This window comes from Euphorbia lathyris, chromosome 9 (assembly GCF_963576675.1).
Source record: "Euphorbia lathyris chromosome 9, ddEupLath1.1, whole genome shotgun sequence".
Classification (NCBI taxonomy): domain Eukaryota; kingdom Viridiplantae; phylum Streptophyta; class Magnoliopsida; order Malpighiales; family Euphorbiaceae; genus Euphorbia; species Euphorbia lathyris.
The window spans coordinates 16,692,700-16,716,253 of record NC_088918.1 but is presented as its reverse complement, the minus strand read 5'-3'; the positions used below and the strand labels follow the sequence as shown (position 1 = coordinate 16,716,253).

Sequence of the window (23,554 nt, the reverse complement as noted above, 5' to 3'; positions counted from 1 at the left end):
ATAAACGCACCGGAAATTCCAATAACAAAAACAACAAAGAGAAAGAAGATAAGAGCAAGTTGTTTTGTGATATATGCAAACGACCGAGGCATGATAGAACTACTGTTTTAAGGTCCATGGATATCCAGAATGGTGGAAGGGACCAAAGCCTGCTATGACATCTAGAGGAGCTTCTACAAGCAATAATGGCAAAGCAATGCTCACTCAAGGATTTAATACTTCTTTTGATGAGTATGAAGATTCAAAAGATAATGATGGTATGATGTGTTGGTCCCTTGTGATTAGTTCCAAAGGGGGGGGGGGTTAGGAACTAATGTAAGTTTTTTGTTTTAATTGCGCTGACTTAATTGAATTCTTTGAGTTTCGCAACTCAGTTTTGGTCAGCGTGGCCGAGTGAGGCGTAAGACGGCTTTAGTCAGATACTGACTAGAGCTGTTTTACTTGTGAGTTGGGAAATGACACTTTTGTAGTCAGCTTCCAACTCAGCACTCTGATTTACTCAGTGTCAGCTTAAGCAATTTATATACTGAGTAAATATAGCAAGCAACACATACAGATATATATTGAAGGAGAGTTAGAAATTACTCAGCACGACTTATCCTGGTTCGGCCTCTCCGCCTACGTCCAGTCCCCAAAATCCCTCCGGGCTTTTTAAATCCAATACTGAGCTCTTTAAAGGTAGAGCATAAATCGTTTACAAGGCAGTTGAATATGCAAGAGTACCGTCCTCTATTCGTCTACTCAACTCCACTAAGCGCTACAACCCAGCACTTAGATTTTCTCTACCACTGAGTACCAAACCGAGTACTCAGCACACTCTCTCAATACTATGATTGATACAAGATTGTTCTTTTTCAAATAAAGAACACTTTAGATGATTACAAAGAAAATCACTCTAGCATTTACACAGATATGGAAGTTTGGTGTAAGATCTTTTTCTTGTTTTGGTGTGCTTTGTATGTATGCTTTTTGTTCTCTTGTATTTTAGCAATCGGCAAAGGATCCAAGAAGTATATTTGTCCTTTTATAGTTGTATTCTAAAGACTTGTTCATTTGAATTCTGGATTTGTCCGTTGAATCCAAACGGCTTCTTTTTTCGACAAGGCTCTGGTCAGCTTCAGATTTGCAGGCCAATCCTGTCGTCTAAATTCCGCAGGCGTCAGGTTTGTCTTCTTCTCGCAGGTTTCATCTTCTTGTGCCAGTTTGTCTTTTAGCGAAAGAACAGTTGACCCATGCATCTCGAAATTGGCTTTTGCATAATTCCAAGGTTTCTATTATTGGTGCAGACAGTTGCCGGAGCTTGTCTTTTAGCAAACGGATCATTCGCGATGTCCTGAAGATTATTCAGCATGACTTTGATAGCCGTTGTCTTCGATTGTTGCTAATACAAATACTGAGTTCTCTTTTACTCAGCTTCCATGGTCAGCTTCATTCTGCAAGACACAGTTCTTCAAGAAGACTTCTCTACTTTTGATACTGAGTTGCGTTCCACTCAACTTCGTTGATTTGTTTGATCTTTAAGCTTCTGTTCTGAAGATGACTTTTCTTTTATCACGCTGAGTTACACTCCACTCAGCTTGTGCTGTTTTTCTCATGATGTCTTCGTCCTGTCTTACTTTTTATTTCTATTTCCATTTATATTTATACTCAACATTGAACAAACATATTAGTACAATTAAATCAAAGCACTTAAATTTAATTGTCCCGTAATCATGGATTAACTTAAATAATTTTGTCAAATTAAAATCATGTGGAAAGGTGTTTCAACAAACTCCCCCATTTTGATGTTGGCAAAATATTTAATTGATGGAACTCAATGTTGAGATTCCCCATGATTGAAATTCTTTTTATGCTTCTGAAATTACTCCCCCGTAAGGGTTGCATATATTGACTTAACTTGACTCTAAACCTTCTAAGATTTAATTGAGTTTGATTAAGATATGCTTATACAGACTTAGTTCAATTCTAGAGCTTCCAAGATCTAATTCAGATGAGCCTAGGTCAGCTTTTCAAAAGAGGTTAGTGTATGGAACACATTTTTACTCAGTTTTGATACATGGTCAGTTTGGTATCAGAGTTATGGGAAAACATTATCAGAGCAGATGTATCAAATCTAATGTGTGTTGAGTATATTCCTTTTTCTTTTGTTTGTTTGTTCAATTTAAGACATATCAGCATTATACGTAAATAAGTATCACATAAGATTAGTCAATTTGAATAAGAGATGCATAAGTTTATAGATAGTCAGCAAGACAAGATACATCACAAAAAAAATACAAGTCAAGAATAAAAACTAGCCAAGCTATTTCTTCCTATTGACTTTGGCAGGATTAATTTTGCCTTTTCCCTTTTGTTGTTGCTGACTACTAGATGCGCCTCCTGTTTCCCTTGAGTGGTGCTGAGTTCTATCATCTTGTTCGTTCTCCCCTGTTTTGCCAGCATCGGGTGGAGGAGGGACGAAAGTGTCGTTGAGAGCAGCACGAGTTAATCGCACAGAATACGCCTTAAGCCTTTTCGTGCTTTCACTTAGACCATCGAAAACAGGAACACCATCGTCCAAGACAGAACCGGGAATTCGGATAGAGGCACTGAGCATACTCAAAATATATTCTTGGGATTTGCCTACCCAGGTGATAGTGTCAGTCAGCATGGCATAAGCTTGATAATACATCTTAAGCAAAGCCGAATCATAGAACTGACGTTGAGCATTGGTGTGGCGCACATGTTTGAAGGTGGCTCGGGAGTATTGCAAAAGTTCATTCGTCTTGAGTTGATCAGTTTCCATTTCTTCCTTACTCAGGTTGAGTAGGCGGACTGCCTCACTTATTTGCTCAATGGAACACTGAGACGAAGAAGAGATTAACTCACGAGTTCTTGTTTGCTCAGTATGTAGCTGGGCGAAAAGTTGATGAACCTCAGCGGAGGTTGCATACATTGAGTTCACAGCTGACAAATTGTTGAGTTGACCCTGGAGAGAGTTCATATGGTTTACCATTGTCAGCTGGAGTTCAGCCAGCTTTATCATAGATTCCTGCTTGGGCTGTTGAGATTGGAGAGATGTCATGACACTCAGCAGATCCTTAAGACCTTTGATTTCAGTTAAAAGCTGAGTGACCGAAGAAAGTTGAGTTGGCTCAACATGTACAGACCCAGCGGCTTCGACATTGGATTGATGAATATCCTGAAGTAAGGCTTGAGCGGAGTCGATGATTCGGCGTCCAGACTCAGTAGCATGCAAGTATGCGTAGGGTTCATCATTTTATGGCCCAGATGCCGGAATATGAGTAGCACCTTGTGTTTGGTGCTGTCCAGAAGCAGATGTGCCAGCGAGGTCAGCGGCTGGACTTTTATTCAAATTAGGAGCTGACTGGTTTGCATTTTGTGTTAACGGATTTGGAAGAGGTTGATTTGCAGAGTTATTTACTTGCTCAGTGTCAGCAGGAATTGGACTTGGAGATTGAGGAATTTCAAAGCTGACTCGAGCAGACTTTTCTTGCGCTGACTTAGAGGTTTGACCAACAGGAACTTCAAGCACTTGCTTGGTAAGGATTTGACTTTTTGGAGTCTTGGGATCGGCTTGTTCCTCAGCTTGAGAAATAGAGGCTTGCTTTTGCTGGAGTTTCCTTAGAGAAGGCTCAGTGGGATTGGAGAAGAATTTGAATTGCATGTCAGAGAGATCAATGATGGGATCCCGTAGAGGAGAATCATCCAGAAGGTCAATGACTGGAGATTTATTAGCCTTTTTCTTGAGTCGCCTTAATTTCTTAGCCTTTGGAGGAGAGGGGTCAGCTTGAATAGAGTCAAGAGATTCAGAAGGTGAATTTACCCCTAGGTCAGCATGATCCTTTGCTGTTGGCTCAGCTTGTTCTTCAACCTGCTCAGCGGCCCTTGTTGGCTCAACATCCACTGTCTCCTCAGTGTCGAACTGACCTTCAAAATTACCCAACTCTTCCTCTTGGTCAGCAGGTGGTTTCTCGAGATCAATGCCTTGACTTCTCACAAAATGTGAGTCTTCAGAGATCACCGAGGCAAGTGGGGCTGCGTTGATAGGGTTCAACCCAGATGAAGTATTTTTCTTCTTTTGCAGAGGCTGCTCGGGAGTGTCTTCTTGTTCGTCTTCCTCAGGCTCAGCTTGCCTCTTTTGTTTTTATGGTGACTTAGGTTCCTCCTGACCTTGCTCAGCTTCAGCTTTCTTTCCCCTTGACACAATTCTCAGCTTCTTCGGAGCTATGTTAATGTCCCTAGCTGTCTGGTCAGCTTTCCTCTTTTTATCCTGCCGAGTGCAGTCAGCAGGTTTCTTTCCTTTCTTGGCTAGGTCATCCCGACCTTCTTCAACTGTGGCCCCTTTTCCTTTCTTGGGCACTATCGGTTGGTCAAAGGCCAGACCGAACAATACTGCAGCTGTAATCTCCGTACCCCAGATGTTGATTTCCTCCACTAAGCTTACTTGGTGGTCTTTGAGGATCCTGGTGATTAGAGAGCCTAACCTAAGGGTACCAGTACTACGTTGGAAGCCACCGATGAGAAAGATCGGCATGTTGATCGGCTGGTAGGTCAGCATGTGCCAAATGAAGCACTGCTTGAAGTTAGACGCTGAGGATGTGGCGTTGATTTTTGGGAAGAGGAAGTTGGTCAGTATGTAGTGGGCCATCTTCTAATTCTGACCCATACAGGTACTCGCAATTTCGCCTTTGTGGGATTTAGGTTTGCAAAATTCAACAGGGTAATCAATCTTTCCGTGGTCACTTGTGGTTCTGAGTTCGGCTCCGCTATTGGTCAGTTTGAGCAGCTTAGCGAGGTAAGGAGGATTGACAAAGATATCTTTCCCTTGAACCTTGGTGATCATGTAATCCCTGCTATCATCAGCGGCTCTCAGATTAGCGTTGAATTCCTTTACCAACTCTGGGTAAGTAGCTTCTCGAATAGAGAATAGCTCGGTCCAGCCATTCTTAGAAATCCATTCGCAGAACGGTTTTTCCGCATTTACAAATCCCTCAAAGAACCAACGTGAATGGTCAACTTTGTAGCCTCTTACACTGTTGTAGACCATCGAGTAGGTTCTCTCTCTTGGTTTCTTCCCCTTATCCTTTTTCTGGTTCTTTTTCGACGAAGCTGCAAGGTCAGCGTGGGGTCTCTTTCTCGGAGTATGATCATGCTGACCATGTTCTTGAGACTTGGTGGGAGTCTCGATATATTCCTGCTGAGCAGGAGATTTAGGGTTTTCATCGGAGCGGTTGTCGTCGTAACCGGCACCGGAGATATTTTGTGAATCGTTTGACATGATTCTTAGAAAGATTTTGAGAGGTTTTGGAATTTTAGATGGAGAGAGATCGATTGCTAGAGATTTCGAGTGTAAAGAGGTAGAAGTGGGAATTCATCCACTATTTATAGGGGTGTCGAGTTGATCTGAAGTGTTGAAGTGGTGGTTTGACCTCGAGATAATCAACCGACAATGATTCTGGCATTTATGACACAATCGGTGCATGTGTTTTTTAATTATTGCGCTTACGTCATCCTAGGTGGCTATTTAATACGCGTGCCAGCATTAATTGTGCAACGGATCTTTACTCAGCGTTAAGAATTCTAAACGTTTGGAGTTCTGAGTAGTCAGTTTTACATAGGAGAATTATTCGTGTGCTTAGTAACTTAGCTTAAGATAATCACTCAGTGTGTAAGTCTACTCAGTATGAAGTGATTTTATATTATGTTTGACTCAGCATGCAATAGTTACTAATTTAGCACAAACCACTCAGCATGGTAATCACTCAGCATTCAATTTAAACATAGAATTTTATTGAAGAGGATTAGACATACCGATTGCTTCCCTTAGTATGTTAAATTGCACACGAGCCAGAGGCTTAGTGAAAATATCCGCAAGCTGTTCATCTGTTGGTACGTAGGTCAGCTTGATCTCACCCTTGAGTACATGATCTCTGATGAAGTGATGCCTTATGCTGACATGCTTTATCCTGCTGTGTTGGATTGGATTTTTAGATAGGTCAATGGCACTCTTGTTGTCACATTTGACGTCTATTGTTTCTGTTTTGACTCCATAATCATCTAGCTGTTGCTTAATCCATAGGACCTGGGCCACACAGCTTCCAGCAGCAATGTACTCAGCTTCAGTTGTAGACAGGGCTACTGACGGTTGCTTCTTATTGAACCAAGATACTAGACAGCTTCCTAGGAAGTGACATCCTCCTGAAGTGCTTTTACATTCTAGCTTATCTTGTCCATAGTCAGCGTCAGTGTATCCAATGAGTGTGAAGTCATTTGTATTTGGATACCATAAACCTGCATTAACTGAGCTCTGCAAATATCTGAAAATTCTTTTTACAGCTATAAGATGAGATTCTCTGGGGTCAGCTTGATATCAAATTTCTTTAACATTTCTTTGGCGTACTTGGACTGACTAATGAAGATGCTGTTTTTCCCTTGCTTGATTTGTAAACCAAGGAAGAAGTTGAGTTCACCCATCATGGACATTTCGAACTCAGTTTGCATCTGTTTACTAAATTCTTTGCACATAGATTCGTCAGTAGCACTAAAGATTATATCATCTACGTAAATTTGTGCCAGCGGGGTATTTTTACCCTTTTTCTTAATGAACAAGGTTGTGTCAGCTTTGCCTCTAACATAATTTCTGGTCAGCAGGAAGTTGGTCAACCTTTCATACCAAGCTCTTGGAGCTTGTTTCAGCCCATATAGGGCCTTCTTGAGTTTATAAACGTGGTTTGGAAGTTTTGGATCTTCAAACCCTGGAGGCTGACTAACATATACCTCTTCGTTTATAAAGCCATTAAGAAAAGCACTTTTGACATCCATTTGATATAGTTTAAAGTTCATATAGCTAGCATATGCACACAATATTCGTATAGCCTCTAACCTAGCAACGGGAGCAAAGGTCTCACCGTAGTCAATGCCTTCTTGCTGACTATAGCCTTGGGCTACAAGTCGGGCTTTGTTCCTGACTACATTGCCTTGCTCATCTAGTTTATTTCTAAAGACCCACTTAGTTCCTATGGTCTTTTGCTTCTTAGGTTTTGGTACTAAATCCCATACCTCATCTCTTTTGAATTGATCAAGCTCCTCTTGCATAGCATTGATCCAATGTTCGTCGTGCTCAGCTTCTGAGAAGTTCTTTGGCTCCTGCACTGAGACGAATGCAACATTGCCAAGATACTTTCTAAGCTGATCTCTTGTCATCAGCTTGTTGTCAGCAGCATCAAGAATGGACTTCTCCAAATGTCCTCTTGGAATTTTTATTTCTTTAGGTAATGTTGAGTTGTCTGGAATAGGTGTTTCTACAATATCTGCAGGAATAGATTGGTCAGCAAAGGTAATTTCAGGTTCATGTTTACCTTTGGTCAGCCCTTGTACTGATGACTCAGTGGCTCCTGTTTGGTTAGCGGAAGCTGAGCTCGGTTCATCCTCGGCGGACTGAGCTGTCTTTCCTGCAGGGTCAGTTTCATCGAACTCTATATGGACAGACTCTTCAACAACTTGAGTTCGTTTATTATACACCCTATATGCTTTACTGTTAGTTGAGTACCCTAAAAAGATCGCTTCGTCAGCTTTAGCATCAAATTTTGCAAGGTTATCTTTTGTATTGAGTATAAAACATTTGCACCCAAAGGCACGAAAGTAGCCAATGTTGGGCTTTCGTCCTTTCCAAAGTTCATACGGGGTTTTCTTAAGAATAGGTCTAACTAAAGCCCTATTGAGTATATAGAATGCTGTGTGGACAGCTTCACCCCATAAAATACTTTGGAAGCCTATTTTCGCCCAGCATTGTCCTAGCAATTTCAACTATTGTTCTGTTCTTCCTTTCAACAACCCCATTTTGTTGAGGTGTCCTAGGAGCAGAAAAGTTGTGGTCAATGCCACTGACTTCACAGAATTCATCAAACTGTTGGTTTTTGAATTCTCCGCCATTGTCACTTCTAATATGAGCTACTCTTAAGTCTTTGTCATTTTCAAGCTTTTTAACCAACGTTGTGAACATCTCAAACGTTTTATCCTTGATACTCAGCAAGATGATCTAAGTATACCGAGAGAAATCATCTACAATGACTAAGGAGAATTTCTTACCGCCCAAGCTGAGTGGCTGGACAGGTCCGAAAAGGTCCAAATGTAGTAATTCCAATGGTCTCTTGGTTGAGACAATGTTTTTACTTTGAAAAGACTTTTTCGTTTTTTTACCTTGATGGCAAGCATTACATAATTGATCTTTTTCAAATTTCAATTTGGGCAATCTCTCAACTAGTTGCTTTCTAGCTAATTTGGCAAGGAGGTCCATGCTTACATGACCAAGTCTCCTATGCCATAGCCAGGAGTTATCCTCTTTAGATACTAAGCATATATTTTTGGAAAACTGTTTTTCTAAACTCAACATATATACATTGTCAACACGAGGGGCAGTTAAAATCAAATTATTTGTTTTTCCCTCGAGTATCCGACACTGAGTAGCATCAAATATAACCTGTCTACCGCTATCACAAAGCTGAGCTACGCTCAATAGGTTATATTTAAGACCCTTAACTAAGGAGACTGACTCAATGGTGGGGTTACCTCCGATAGTACCGGATCCTACTATCTTACCCTTCTTATTGTCTCCAAAGCTTACGTTTCCACCTCGTTTAAGCTCAAGTGTGATGAACTGAGTTTCATCACCAGTCATGTGTTGGGGTTTAGTGTCCTATAGACAATTGTTGCAGGATACAAACTTAATGTAAATGAATTGTTCTTTATATCATTTGTTTTAATGAGATATATGTTTTATAACTATATAAAGACAATCCCTTTTAAGCACTAAATAAAGTCTAATAAAAGGAAATCCGTAAGTTTGTTTAAAGTGATTATAAAGTGTTCATACAAGCATGAAGTGAGATAAAACTTTATAATAAACTAATAAACTTAAAACCACCCCAAGTCAAGTGATATGTTTAGGATTGATATATCACTGTTGAGACTTGTATGTAACAATGTCTCCTGTCCGACAGAAAGCTGATCTCACAAGCTTCATATATATAGATATCTGGACAGTTACATAGATCCGATGAAACGTCGTTCATTAGGATTGGGGATCCGATTTGAGATAACAGGATGGGTAGATTCTTCCTTGTCTCCTGTTCATCTCATTGGTATTAATAGGTATAACTAATCCTCAGACTCAAAGGAATGTTAATTGGTCATCCTGAATTACTGAATGTGAGACTTTGATCCTGTGGTCCCACGATCCTTAACAGAGATGACTCTGGGGTGTGAACTGCAAAGGTTGGGTGTCACATGAGGTAATGTCAGGGTAGTTATACATTGGATTGAGCATTTATCACTCCCGATTAATGGGAGATACATCCAAGGATCGCTTGTGGAAGACTCGACTCTAAATCCTTGCAAGGTGATAGCTTAAGAGTAGAAATACAGATTTCACTTAACCTATCTATTTGAGTTGACTCGGCCTGTACAAGTAAAACGAACGTCTCGCTATATGTGACTTGACATCACCCATAGTCATAAGATTCAGTTCAAGGATGTAGTTGATAAAGGATCGAATTATACTGTAACTAATACGGAAGGGTTAACGACAGAATCAACCTGTCTTCTTAACGGACTCTGGGGGAATGATTACAGACTTGCCTATAACATACTCAGTACATCATTCCGTTATGCAAGGATTAAATATAATTCTTGAAGAAATTAATTTAATAGTTGCATACGGCCAGAAGTAGTAAGAACCTAATGGATCACACATAAGACTTGGAACCAAAAGAGAGATGGATGTAATTAATAGATGGAAGCCCAATTGAGCCCAGTAAGGCCCATTTAAACAAGGAGGGCGAAATTTATATATAATTAGTGAGTAATTATTTTAATTCTATTAATCCTAATTTGATTAGGAATATGAATTAAATTAATTAAGAGATAATTAAGTTAGGAGTTTTAATTAGATTAATATACTCCTATTATTATCCAATAAGGTTATTTATTATTATCCTAGATATATTAGATATATAGTGAGATAATAATTAGGAATTCTATTCCGAATGAATTCCTATTAAGTAACCTAATCCTATCTAACTAGGGTTTAGATACAAGTGATTATATATACCCCTTGCTATTAGAATTTCGGCCAATGCTCCCTAACCAACCCTAGTGGATTTTCGAAATCCCCTATTAGAGAGAAAGAGAATTCGACTCCCCCAGTTTGAGGACAAGAATTCATACAGCTTCCGTCGATTGATTAATTTTCATTCATCTCCTTTTTTCTTTGATCTTGTGTTGGTTAATTAGAGGCAATCTATTTTGGTTGCATCTCATAAGGGTTGATTCTAACTTAATCTCACCGTGTTCACGAAAGAAGGAAAAACAAACAAAAGGGAAAAATTCGTTTTTCTTCGCCTACATCAGGTCAGTTCACTATTTCACGGATTTCCGGAGATTGAACCGTCGGATCGTCGCGATTTTTGGACAGTAGCTTCTAGACATATTCTTCCACGTTTCCACCGAAGGGATTATCGTTCAGAGGTCTGGAAGGTCTGTTTCGGATAGGGGCAGATTGGTAAAACAGTTTACATCTCCTTTGAAGTTGTGGGCACTTCGTTTGCAACGGTAGATTGATCATCGAAAGGTATTTCTTCTTATCCCTCTTTATATGAAATAACGATTAACGGATCCTATGGTTAAAAGGAAGTAGGCTAAAAATTTTATATTTCCGCTGCTATACCTTAGCCTTAATTTCCTTCAGTGGTATCAGAGCCATCGTTAAATCCGTTATTTCATATATGAAAATTTAGAAGGTTTTCAATAGGATTGAATAAATATTTATGGTTAGGATTAATTAACAAATTGTTTGATTAATTAATTCTAAAGATAAATAAATTTTAGTTAATTATTAATTAAAATTGATTATGCGTATGTTCCTAATTATTTCGGTTGATAATCATTGTAACAAAATCTATTAGTTTTATAGTTAGGTTAATAAAATTAGTTTGGGTAATTAATTTTTTAGTCCCTATATTTTGACAAAACACACTGTTTAGTCCCTGTATTTTCAAAAACACATGGTAAGGTCCCTAACCTTTCTCTCAATGAACTGTTTAGTCCTTCCGTCTGTTTGTTTGATTTTTTACTGTTTATGACTTCAGAAATGACTAAATTACCCTTTACTATTTACCTTCAAACTTTAAAAAGGAAATCCAATTTAAAAGAAGAAGCTATTTGTATGGAAAACAAGAAAAAGAAAAGACCCAACACTTACGAATTTGAACGATTAAGAAGAAAATCAAGAAGAAGAACACTCAAAGTTGATTTCAAATGCATTAGAGTTTAACGGAAAGGAAAAGAAGAACGCAAATTCAAATTGACTAACAAAATCTTCATGAGAGTCTAACGGCAGGGACTAAACAGTTCATTGAGAAAAACGTTAGGGACTTAACAGTTCATCGAGAAAAAGGTTAAGGACATTATCATGTGTTTTTTAAAATACAGGGACTAAACAGTGTGTTTTGTCAAAATATAGGGACTAATAAATTAATTACCCAATTAGTTTATTAATTCTAAATGATAAAACGAAAATCTATTGTAGTTTTTCCTATTTCTGAAAATTGTTTTTTAAAACCGTTTTAAAATCTGATATATATATATATATATATATATTTTTATAAAAAAAAAATTAAAATACGACAACGGCTCGGGTCGCGCCTCACGGCGCGACCAGCCGCGTGCGCAGCCGCGGGGCTGCTGCCAAACGGCATCAGCCCAGTTTCGGGCCCCGGCCCGAATCCCACTTGATTTTAATTGTTAAAATCGGCTTGAATATAATATATATATATATATATATATATATATATATATGTTTCGGAAATTAATAGTTTTATGTTTTGATTATCGAATGAAAATTCGTTTAAAAGTTTGTTTTTACCAAGTTGTAAATCAAAGTGTTAAATGAATTGAAATCAAAATAATTGGGACGTGCATAATCGACGTTTTATATGGTTATATTAATCTAAGGATTAATATAAAGATACAAAACGATTAGAAGTAAAATTGGATGAAAGTTAATTTGACGAGTTAATGTGATTAACCTAAATATTACATAAGCCGGTTATGTAATCAACCAATTAAATTTATTTAATTGAGTCTATGCATGTTTGGAGTTATGGACATATTTGGACCCTCTTTTAGTTTTTTGGTATTTTTGAAATAGGGCCTGCGCGTCCTGCCTTTCTACTATCTATTGTAATTTCTCCTCTCATCTGATTCGCTTCAATTCAATTGAAGTTTTCTTATAGTAGTATAGAAATTAATATGTAATTTCAAGGCGCCATGGAGAAGACGGAGGACCTAAAGAGAAATATGTAATAGTTAGTATTTCCTTAGGTTTGGCCTTTTATTCCGTCTCTGGCTCGACGGAATAATTTAGATGATATGTCCATAACGCCAATGTATGTGAATGTATGTATGTCTGATGTATGCTAAAGCAAATCAAGACTAAGTTAGATTATGAGACTTAAATAAAATCCCTCGTTAAAAAGTTAAGTAAATAAGTAAGTTATTAAAATCGGTTGCCCCTCCCTAATATTATAATTCAGCCGGCAATACTGGGGGCCTTTGGGTTGTTGAGCAAACTTAAGCTCGGGGTCTTATGGTAACACCTGAATTATCGAAAGTTATTCTTTCATGAATATGGGGTAATACTTAAATTAGATTATGATAATTGGATGAGCAAACTCATGTTGTCATAAACTAATGGGCAATATGGTTGGGATTAATGTGAATAGCATATTAGTTACTAATGTGGTTAGTAACCCAATAACCTAGGAGTCACATTCAAGATGTGATTGATTACATGAATCTACCTAACAAATGAGACTAGCTTGTTGAGCAAACTCAAGGCGAAATCTCAGGAGTTAGGATCCTAGCTCACTAAAGGATTTGTGAAATTCTTCGAATTAATATGGAGGGCTATTAATTTGGCAAAATAGTGGGAGCAATCTGAAATAAATTAAAAGGCCTATAATTTTAGATTGTTATACTTTAAAGCAAATGAATAACATACGTCTACTCTTTCTCACTCTCAAGTTTAATTAAACACTCTTAAAATCATGACTAACACCAATCTGCAAAATATACTTACCGATAACAAGTTGAATAGTTCAAACTTCACCGATTGGTTTCGTAACCTCAAAATCGTTTTGAAGTTCGATAAAATAGGGTATGTATTTGATACATCGATACCCCCTATCCCTGAGGATGATGCTCCCAATCGATGCTTACCAGAAGCACAAGGCTGATGACGATCATGCCGGAAGCATCATACTTGCATCGATGACATCGGAATTACAAAGGCAACTATGCATGTTCCATCATCATGCACCTAAAGGAACTGTTTGGGAAACAGACCAGGTGCAAACGCTATAAGATATCCAAGTTGCTATATCGTTGCAAGATGCAAGAGGGCACATCTGTAATGACACATTGTGTCAAGATGATTGGCTACATTACCAAACTTTCTAGTATTGGATTCGCGATGGATAACGAACTAAGTGTAGACTTAATTCTTCAATCCCTCCCAAAGAGTTATTCATAGTTCATCACGAACTATCAGATGAATGACTTGCAAACCTCTCTTGAAGAGCTTGCAAATATGCTCAAGTCAGTTGAGCCCAATATGAAGAAAGACAAGGCAATACCGGCTATTGTCATAGAGGGATCAAAGAAGTGGAAAGGGAATTCTCCCAATCCTAAACATCCCAAGAAAGGTAAGAAAGCCATGCCCACTAAAGTTAAGGGAAAGGAAGTGAAGAAGCCTAAAAGAAAGTGCCACTATTGTGGTGACGTGGGGCATTGGAAGAGAAATTGTTCTTTGTACCGAGCTACCCTCCAGAAGGGAAAAGCCGGTACTCCAACGTCTGGTATGTTCTATAAAGAACAAACATTGCAATTTTTATAGAGATTCGATTTTCTATTTCTCAGGAATATCACAAAATGGGATTTATGTGTTGATTTCTGTTTTCGCAATTGATACCAAAAGACATAAGCTAGATAATTCAACTTACTTGTGGCATTGTCATATAAACAAGAGACGCATGCTAAAGCTACATTCAGATGGGCTTATAGATCCAATTGATCCTGAATCATTGGAAACATGCGAATCATGGTTAAAAGGTAAAATGACAAAGACACCCTTTAGCAATAAAGGTGAGCATGTATAAGACACTCTAAGACTTATTCATTCAGATGTATGCGGTCCTATGTCAGTCTAAGCAAGAGGAGGATTCAGATTCTTCATAAGCTTCATAGATGACCATATTCGATATGGTTACATCTACTTGATGAGGCACAAATCAGAAGCCTTTGACAAGTTCAAATGCTTCAAGAATGAAGTAGAAAATCAATTAGAAAGGAAAATAAAGACGCTTCGATCCGATCGAGGTGGCAAATATCTTTCAGATGATTTTCTGAATTATCTAACTGAATGTGGGATATGCTCACAATGGACACCTCCATATACACCACAACACAATGGTGTATCCGAGAGGAGAAACCGTACCCTATTAGATATGGTACGATCCATGATGAGCATGGCCTTACTTCCAAAGACGTTCTGGGGCTATGCCTTAGAAACTGCCCTCTTCACCCTGAATCGAGTACCAACTAAATCCGCTAGTTCCACACCATATGAATTATTCGTTGGTAAGAAACCCGTGTTCTCGTTTATGAGAATATGGGGTTGTTCAGCATATGTCAAACGCATTGCGTCCGACAAATTAGATTCTAAATCTGATAAATGTTTCTTCATTGGATATCCTAGGGAAACCATAGGGTATTAGTTCTATCATCCAGATGATCAGAAATTAATAGTATCCAAGCACGCAACCTTCTTAGAGAAAGAGTTTCTCGAAGAAACACAAAAGGGAAGCGTGATTGAACTCGACGAAGTTCAAGAGGAAGAAACACCGACTGAAACAACAGAAGCGGTTGAGATACCCGAAGAAGTTCCATTAGATGAGACTCCAGTGGCACCTATTCGTAGATCACGAAGAGTTCGTGAACTCCCAGTTAGATATGGTTTTCTAGTGGGAGATGATGACGAGGTTCCCGTGTTAGACGACGAACCCGAAAACTACGAAGAGGCTCTTACTAGTCCAGATTCTAAAGCATGGCTTGAGGCCATGGATTCTGAAATGGATTCCATGTATACTAACCAAGTTTGGACTTTGGTTGATCCACCCGAAGGGATAATTCCCATTGGGTGCAGGTGGATCTTCAAAAAGAAGACTGACATTGATGGAAAGGTTAGCACCTACAAGGCTAGGTTGGTAGCGAAAGGATATCGTCAGAAACAAGGTGTTGATTATGACGAAACCTTCTCTCCTGTTGCTATGTCCAAATCAATCAGAATCATGCTTACTATTGCCGCTCACTACAATTATGAGATTTGGCAAATGGATGTGAAAACAGCTTTCCTAAATGGAAATCTGCTTGAGGATGTATACATGATGCAGCCTGAAGGTTTCATATCAAAGGATGCAAATAAAGTTTGCAAACTTCAGAGATCCATTTATGGACTCAAGCAAGCATCTAGAAGCTGGAACAAGCGTTTTGACGAAACCATAAAACAATTTGGTTTCGAACAAAATTGCGAAGAAGTTTGCATTTACAAGAAAGCAAGTGGGAGCTCTATAGCATTTCTCATACTATATGTGGACGATATACTGTTAATGGGAAATGACATTGCTCTATTACAATCGGTGAAAGTATGGTTATCCGGTAACTTCTCAATGAAAGACCTTGGTGAAGCAGCCTATATACTTGGTATAAAGATCTACAGGGATAGATCGCGTAGACTGCTTGGTCTTTCACAGGCTACATACATTGAAAAGGTGCTAAATCGGTTTAGCATGCTTGAATCGAAACGAGGTAACTTACCCATGGTACATGGAGTAAAGTTAAACAATCATCAATGTCCTAAAACTGATGATGACAAACGACGCATGGCTGTAGTCCCGTATGCCAGCGCGATCGGTTCGATTATGTATGCTATGCTATGCACTAGACCTAACGTAGCGTTCGCGTTATCTGTAACGAGTCGTTACCAAGGGAATCCGGGAGACGAGCATTGGATTGCCGTCAAGAACATTCTTAAGTACTTGAGAAGGACTAAAGATATGTTCCTAGTGTACGGAGAAGGAGATCTGAAAATTGAAGGATTTTCAGACGCTAGTCATCTCACAGATGAGAATGATTTTAAATCCCAATCAGGATACCTGTTTATCTTGAATGGGGGCGCGGTCAGTTGGAAAAGTTCCAAGCAGGGAAGCGTAGCTTTCTCTACGACCGAGTCAGAGTACATCGCTGCTGCGGAAGCAGTAAAGGAAGCAGTTTGGATTAGAAAGTTCATTACAGAACTAGGAGTGGTGCCTGACATTGTCAATCCCATTACTCTGTACTGTGATAACAATGGAGCCATTGCGCAAGCAAAGGAACCACAGTCTTATAATGCATCCAAGCACTACCTAAAGCGATACCACATCATAAGAGAGATTGTGGCTAGAGGAGATGTGAGAATAGAAAGAGTACCTACAGAGGACAACGTTGCAGATCCGTTGACAAAGCCTTTAACCTAGAAAGTACATGATCGTCATTTAACTTCTACTGGGATAAGTTTTAGAAACAATTGGCTTTAGTCCAAGTGGGAGTATGTTGGGGTTTAGTGTCCTATAGACAATTGTTGTAGGATACAAACTTAATGTAAATGAATTGTTCTTTATATCATTTGTTTTAATGAGATATATGTTTTATAACTATATAAAGGCAATCCCTTTTAAGCACTAAATAAAGTCTAATAAAAGGAAATCCGTAAGTTTGTTTAAAGTGATTATAAAGTGTTCATACAAGCATGAAATGAGACAAAACTTTATAATAAACTAATAAACTTAAAACCACCCCAAGTCAAGTGATATGTTTAGGATTGATATATCACTGTTGAGACTTGTATGTAACAATGTCTTCTGTCCGACAGAAATCTGATCTCACAAGCTTCATATATATAGATATCTGGACAGTTACATAGATCCGATGAAACGTCGTTCATTAGGATTGGGTATCCGATTTGAGATAACAAGATGGGTAGATTCTTCCTTGTCACCTGTTCATCTCATTGGTATTAATAGGTATAACTAATCCTCAGACTCAAATGAATGTTAATTGGTCATCCTGAATTACTGAATGTGAGACTTTGATCCTGTGGTCCCACGATCCTTAACAGAGATGACTCTGGGGTGTGAACTGCAAAGGTTGGGTGTCACAGGAGGTAATGTCAGGGTAGTTATACATTGGATTGAGCATTTATCACTCCCGATTAATGGGAGATACATCCAAGGATCGCTTGTGGAAGACTCGACTCTAAATCCTTGCAAGGTGATAGCTTAAGAGTAGAAATACAGATTTCACTTTACCTATCTATTTGAGTTGACTCGGCCTGTACAAGTAAAACGAACGTCTCGCTATATGTGACTTGACATCACCCATAGTCATAAGATTCAGTTCAAGGATGTAGTTGATAAAGGATCGAATTATACTGTAACTAATACGGAAGGGTTAACGACAGAATCAACCCGTCTTCTTAACGGACTCTGGGGGAATGATTACAGACTTGCCTATAACATACTCAGTACATCATTCCGTTATGCAAGGATTAAATATAATTCTTGAAGAAATTAATTTAATAGTTGCATACGGCCAGAAGTAGTAAGAACATAATGAATCACACATAAGACTTGGAACCAAAAGAGAGATGGATGTAATTAATAGATGGAAGCCCAATTGAGCCCAGTAAGACCCATTTAAACAAGGGGGGCGAAATTTATATATAATTAGTGAGTAATTATTTTAATTCTATTAATCCTAATTTGATTAGGAATATGAATTAAATTAATTAAGAGATAATTAAGTTAGGAGTTTTAATTAGATTAATATACTCCTATTATTATCCAATAAGGTTATTTATTATTATCCTAGATATATTAGATATATAGTGAGATAATAATTAGGAATTCTATTCCGAATTGAATTCCTATTAAGTAACCTAATCCTATCTAACTAGGGTTTAGATACAAGTGATTATATATACCCCTTGCTATTAGAATTTCGGCCAATGCTCCCTAACCAACCCTAGTGGATTTTCGAAATCCCCTATTAGAGAGAAAGAGAATTCGACTCCCCCAGTTTGAGGACAAGAATTCATACGGCTTTCGTCGATTGATTAATTTTCATTCATCTCCTTTTCTCTTTGAACTTGTGTTGGTTAATTAGAGACAATCTATTTTGGTTGCATCTCATAAGGGTTGATTCTAACTTAATCTCATCGTGTTCACGAAAGAAGGAAAAACAAACAAAAGGGAGAAATTCGTTTTTCTTCGCCTACATCATATCAGTTCACTATTTCGCGGATTCCCGGAGATTGAACCGTTGGATCGTCGCGATTTTTGGACAGTAGCTTCTAGACATATTCTTCCACGTTTCCACCGAAGGGATTGTCGTTCGGTGGTCTGGAAGGTCTGTTTCGGATAGGGGCAGATTGGTAAAACAGTTTACACACTACAAGAAAATCACAAATTACCAGCGGAATTTACCAGCGGATTAATTTCCGCTGCTGATCACCGGCGGAATAGCAGCGGAATGATTTCCGCTGCAAATTACTGGCGGAACAGTAGCGAAATTGTAATTCCATCGGTGAATTCTAATCTCACCAGCGTAACCGCTGGTAAAAAATTCCACCCGTGAATTCACCAGCAAAAAATTTATCATACCGGCGGAATTCTGTCCCTGCGAAATTTTTTTTCTTTTTTTCGAAAAAGCGGGAAACAAATTTTGGTTCCCCCTCTTTTTTTCTACTTTCTTTTCTATTCTCTCACCTTTGTCCATCATATCGCAGCTCTGGAACAACTTTAGCTAGAATTCTTTCTCTCTCAAAGCAATTTCTCAGTACCAACCATCCCTCTCCTCTTTTTCTCTGAAACTCAAAGCCATCAAGATGTTGTTGAGTTCGATTTACTCAACAGCTGAATTCGAACTTCTCTCTGCCATCAAGCCGCTGGATTTTGCGAACTTTCCTTCAATTTAGGTGAGTTAACTTCTTAATTTTGAATGGATTTGGTTTATTTGAATGGGTTTGCTTTGATTTTGAATTGATTTAGAGATTTCCCCCTAATCTAGGATTTAGGGTTTAGTTTGATACTGCTTCAACGGATTCTACAGTTCATAACCGATTACAATATTGATTTGGCAGTTCAAGTCCTTCAAAGGGAAGTTGCATTATATTTGATTCTGAAGGCGGAGAGAGCTGGGATTGATACGGACTCTTCAGATTCTAGGTTCGTATATAAATTTGTCATTATCATGTGTCTAAATGCTAATAAGGTAGTTATTAATAGATTCATGGGCTGATTGTAGAGTCTAGGTTCATTTTATGATTTGAAATTGGAAGCTGTTTGGTTTTTCGGGTGTTGTGTGTTTGTGTTAGTTGTTTTGTGTTGGCTAGGTTATGAGTATTTGGTTTTCCATAGTTGTTTAGTTTTGGTTGGTCTTCAAGAATAAGTGTAGTAATGAAGTTAGAAAATGGTTTTGAGGAGATGGAAGTCGATATTTCTTTAAGCCCTAGACTGAATGCTAAAACCTTAAAAAAGGTAGCCATAATGGATCATCCCACTGTACTTAACAACTAAATGTAGATATATACACTTCAACTCATTTTCTTCTTCCAAAGGAGACTTAAATAGCATATACAGAATCTTGCATTGTTTTGACTTTGGTTAGTTCAATTTTTATCGGGCTACAATTGTGCCCTGGTCTTATAATTGTATAGTATTGTGTCATCTTGTGCCCTGGTCGAAATGATGGATGTTGTGGTAAAGAACGGTGCTTGGTATAGCTACAAAGATCATATGTTTGCTCTCAAGGTCCAATTTCACTTAGTCTCTCTTTTCTTGAATTATATCATATGTGGCATTCACTTGCCACTGCAAACCGAAATTTCACATTTAAGGAACTTGTTTTTATTGTTATTCTGATTCATGCATCTCAATTAACTATGAAGTTGCATCTGTAACCTAGAACCTGCCTCTTCCTCCTTCTCCCATGGCTACCTCCAATCTTTCCCCTCTTTCTAACCCTTCTCTTTCTTTCAACTCTAATCCTCAACTTCCCCGCAAATCCCCTATTTCCCTCCTTCCCAAAACCCTCCTTAAACCTTCTCTCCTTTCTCATCCCCACAAATCCCACATCTCTTTCTCCTCTCAAAATCCCCTTTCTCATGTAATTTCCGGTGATGTCGAATCCTCTGCTGATTCTTCTTACTTTGATGATGAGGATAAGCCCCGTGAGGAGTGTGGTGTTGTTGGTATTTACGGCGACTCTGAAGCCTCCCGTCTTTGCTATTTAGCTCTTCATGCTCTCCAGCACCGTGGCCAAGAAGGGGCCGGTACTGGTGCTGTTAATAATAAGGTTTTGCAGTCTATTACTGGTGTTGGGTTAGTCTCCGAAGTCTTCAATTCCTCTAAGCTTGACCAATTGCCCGACGATTTAGCTATTGGCTATGTTCGCTACTCTACTGCTGGCTCTTCTATGCTAAAAAATGTTCAACCTTTTGTTGCTGGTTACAGGTTTGGTTCTGTTGGGGTTTCTCACAATGGGAATTTAGTTAATTATAGAGAATTGAGGGCTATGCTTGAAGATAATGGTTCTATTTTTAATACTAGTTCTGATACTGAGGTTGTTTTGCATTTAATTGCTATTTCCAAGGCTAGACCTTTCTTTCTAAGGATAGTTGATGCTTGTGAGAAGTTAAAAGGGGCTTATTCTATGGTGTTTGCTACACAGGATAAATTGGTTGCTGTTAGAGATCCTTATGGTTTTAGGCCTTTAGTTATGGGTAGGAGAAGTAATGGTGCTGTTGTTTTTGCCTCTGAAACTTGTGCTCTTGATTTAATTGAGGCCACTTACGAGAGGTTTATCCTGGGGAGGTTTTGGTTGTTGATAAAGATGGTGTTCAATCTCTTTGCTTAATGACTCACCCTGAACCGAAACAATGCATTTTCGAGCATATTTACTTCTCTTTGCCTAATTCAGTTGTATTTGGTAAGTCTGTTTACGAGTCAAGGGAGTATTTTGGGGAAATTCTAGCCACGGAGGCTCCTGTTGATTGTGATATTGTGATTGTTGTTCCTGATTCAGGGGTTGTGGCTGCCAATGGTTATGCAGCCAAAGCAGGAGTTCCATACAAAATAGGCTTAATAAGATCACACTATGTAGGAAGGACATTCATCGAGCCGTCCCAGAAGATTAAGGATTTCGGTGATTGGGCCTTAACTATAAGCTCGAGCTTTTAGTTCAATCGGTTCCATGACATATGTTTGTGTACTTCACATTTTAAATATTTGTCTTGCATCCGGAGTTTCTTCAAAATGTCACTCCGCCTGTTACACAGCTGATAGAAAATATCCCCAGCTCCCCTGTCCGCGTTCCTGACCAACGGGACGAGTCAAAATCACCACATCCATGGAAATAGTTTGAAATCTATCCTAAATGAAGTAATTCTTTTGTAATTAACCAAAAATGTGTCAATTTCCTGATGAAATGAAAGTATGTCTGTGTTTGGAGAATTTTGTAATTATTATGGTGAAATAATGCTTGTTTATGTACTCTAGTCAATGGTAATATATCTATCTGGTTCAACTGGATTCTCAGCTTTGTGTCTGGTTCTTCATTCGAATAGGCAGTGAATCAATCTATAATTCGGTTTGGATTATGCACGAATAGATAGAAAAACTCGTATTATAGTTTATCATGGGGGAACTTCTATTACCTTTTTTTTCCTTCTTATCTCATCCATGTTGATAACCATTTTGATTATTCTCTCTATATATTAAGAGGAACAGCATCAGGGGCTAACAATCAGATGGATATTCACACTCGTAACTAGTAAGATGGACAGTTATAGGGTCATTGGGCCTGAGAAGGACGTCATTGGAGTGGTCGAGGATTGGCAGGAAGACGAAAATTCACGCACATCACATAAGAGGGGTCTTGCACCTTTTGTATTTGTTCCGTTTGAAGAGGTATGTATTTTCAGTTGTTTCTCACCTTCAATTAATTACGTTTTTGAACCACAATTTAATGCATATGGAGGTGCTTCTAATGTGCTTATCTGCAACTTCAAATGGTAAGAATTTTATGTTTTGGCCAAGTATAGTTAAAACTGAAAACCTCTTCTTACTTCACCTCATATCAGCATCAACATTAGCTCACACAGGTCATTATTTTGTACTTTTTCAATTTGACACATTACACCATTATAATCGCACACATTAAACCCTTGCAAGTTAGTTATCAAACTTGATTTGACAATGTAGAAGAAAGCTTGAAAATTAGACGGAATTCATGTGAAGCTGAATTTAAGTATCTGTATAGTTTTTCTCTATCAAATGAGAATTCCACAAATTTTGAGGGTTATTTTTCTTATTCCATTTTCCAATATTGATATCTATCTAATTCATAATTATATTGAGCATATTACTGGAATTGTAATTCGATTTTGGGTTCAAAATTAATGGAATTGTAATTTGGGTTCAAATTTGCAGGGACAATTAAACTTAGTAGCTCCAAGCCATAATGGTTACTACAATCCCCAGCAAAGCATAATGGTAATTTATAACTTTAGTTAATAAACTGGGTTGCTCAATATTAGTTTATTTTTGTCCTTTTGAGTTCTGATCTAGGCATGAATTCGCAGGAATTTAGATGAGCTATTTCAATCCTTGTGGAAACCCCTTATTCTGCAGCGTGTATGATTAGCAAGCAGAGGGAGGTGTGAAGATTCATAGATGAAGATTTGGATGGTTACGAGGACTTGCACAAACATGAAGAAACGATGAAATTGTATATTATATACGAGCAGGGAAGGACTTTTATTTTCTGTTGTCACATACATGATGCCGATATTTATTTTGAAACTGTTGTGTAAGAAATATTAGAAAAATGTGATTATTACATACTGTCTATTCATAAGTCCTTAGCAATTAGGTGTAAGTTTAGAGCAAATTAGGTTCAGTCAATTTATGGCAGGAATTGTGTTGAAGGCAATAAAAATCATGAGTTGTAATCGTGTTAATCATAAGACTCAAATTTGTACATATATCATATACGAGTTCCCTTCAATCCAAATAAATTGAATAATTAAAAAATATATATTTCTTTTTAATTTTCAATATTAATCACCGACGGAAAATGGTCGGCAATATCCGTCGGAAATATTCACCGGCCAAATTGGGGTAGTAATAGTTGGTCGGAGTTTAAAATTTACCAGAGGAATCTTCCGACCCAATTTTGGTCGGAATAGATCTCCGACGGAAAGAGTTTTGTGGTCGGTATGCGGTACCAGCGAGCCTTTTACCAGCGGAATACAATCCGCTGCTAATCCGTAGGTAACGTTGATTTCCGACGGAATTGGACAGATCACCGACGGAATATTCCGCTGGTAAAACGCGTTTTT

The 23,554-nt window shown here is 38.3% G+C and overlaps 1 long non-coding RNA gene across 1 annotated transcript; it reads left to right on the top strand.

Annotated features, from left to right (window-relative positions):
* The first annotated feature begins 18,869 nt into the window (after positions 1–18,869).
* LOC136207016 (uncharacterized) lies at positions 18,870–23,269 on the top strand. The gene is made up of 5 exons (XR_010676537.1): positions 18,870–19,129; positions 19,295–19,379; positions 21,934–22,121; positions 22,644–22,706; positions 22,796–23,269. It is a non-coding gene; the product is annotated as an uncharacterized lncRNA (long non-coding RNA).
* Positions 23,270–23,554: the final 285 nt, after the last annotated feature.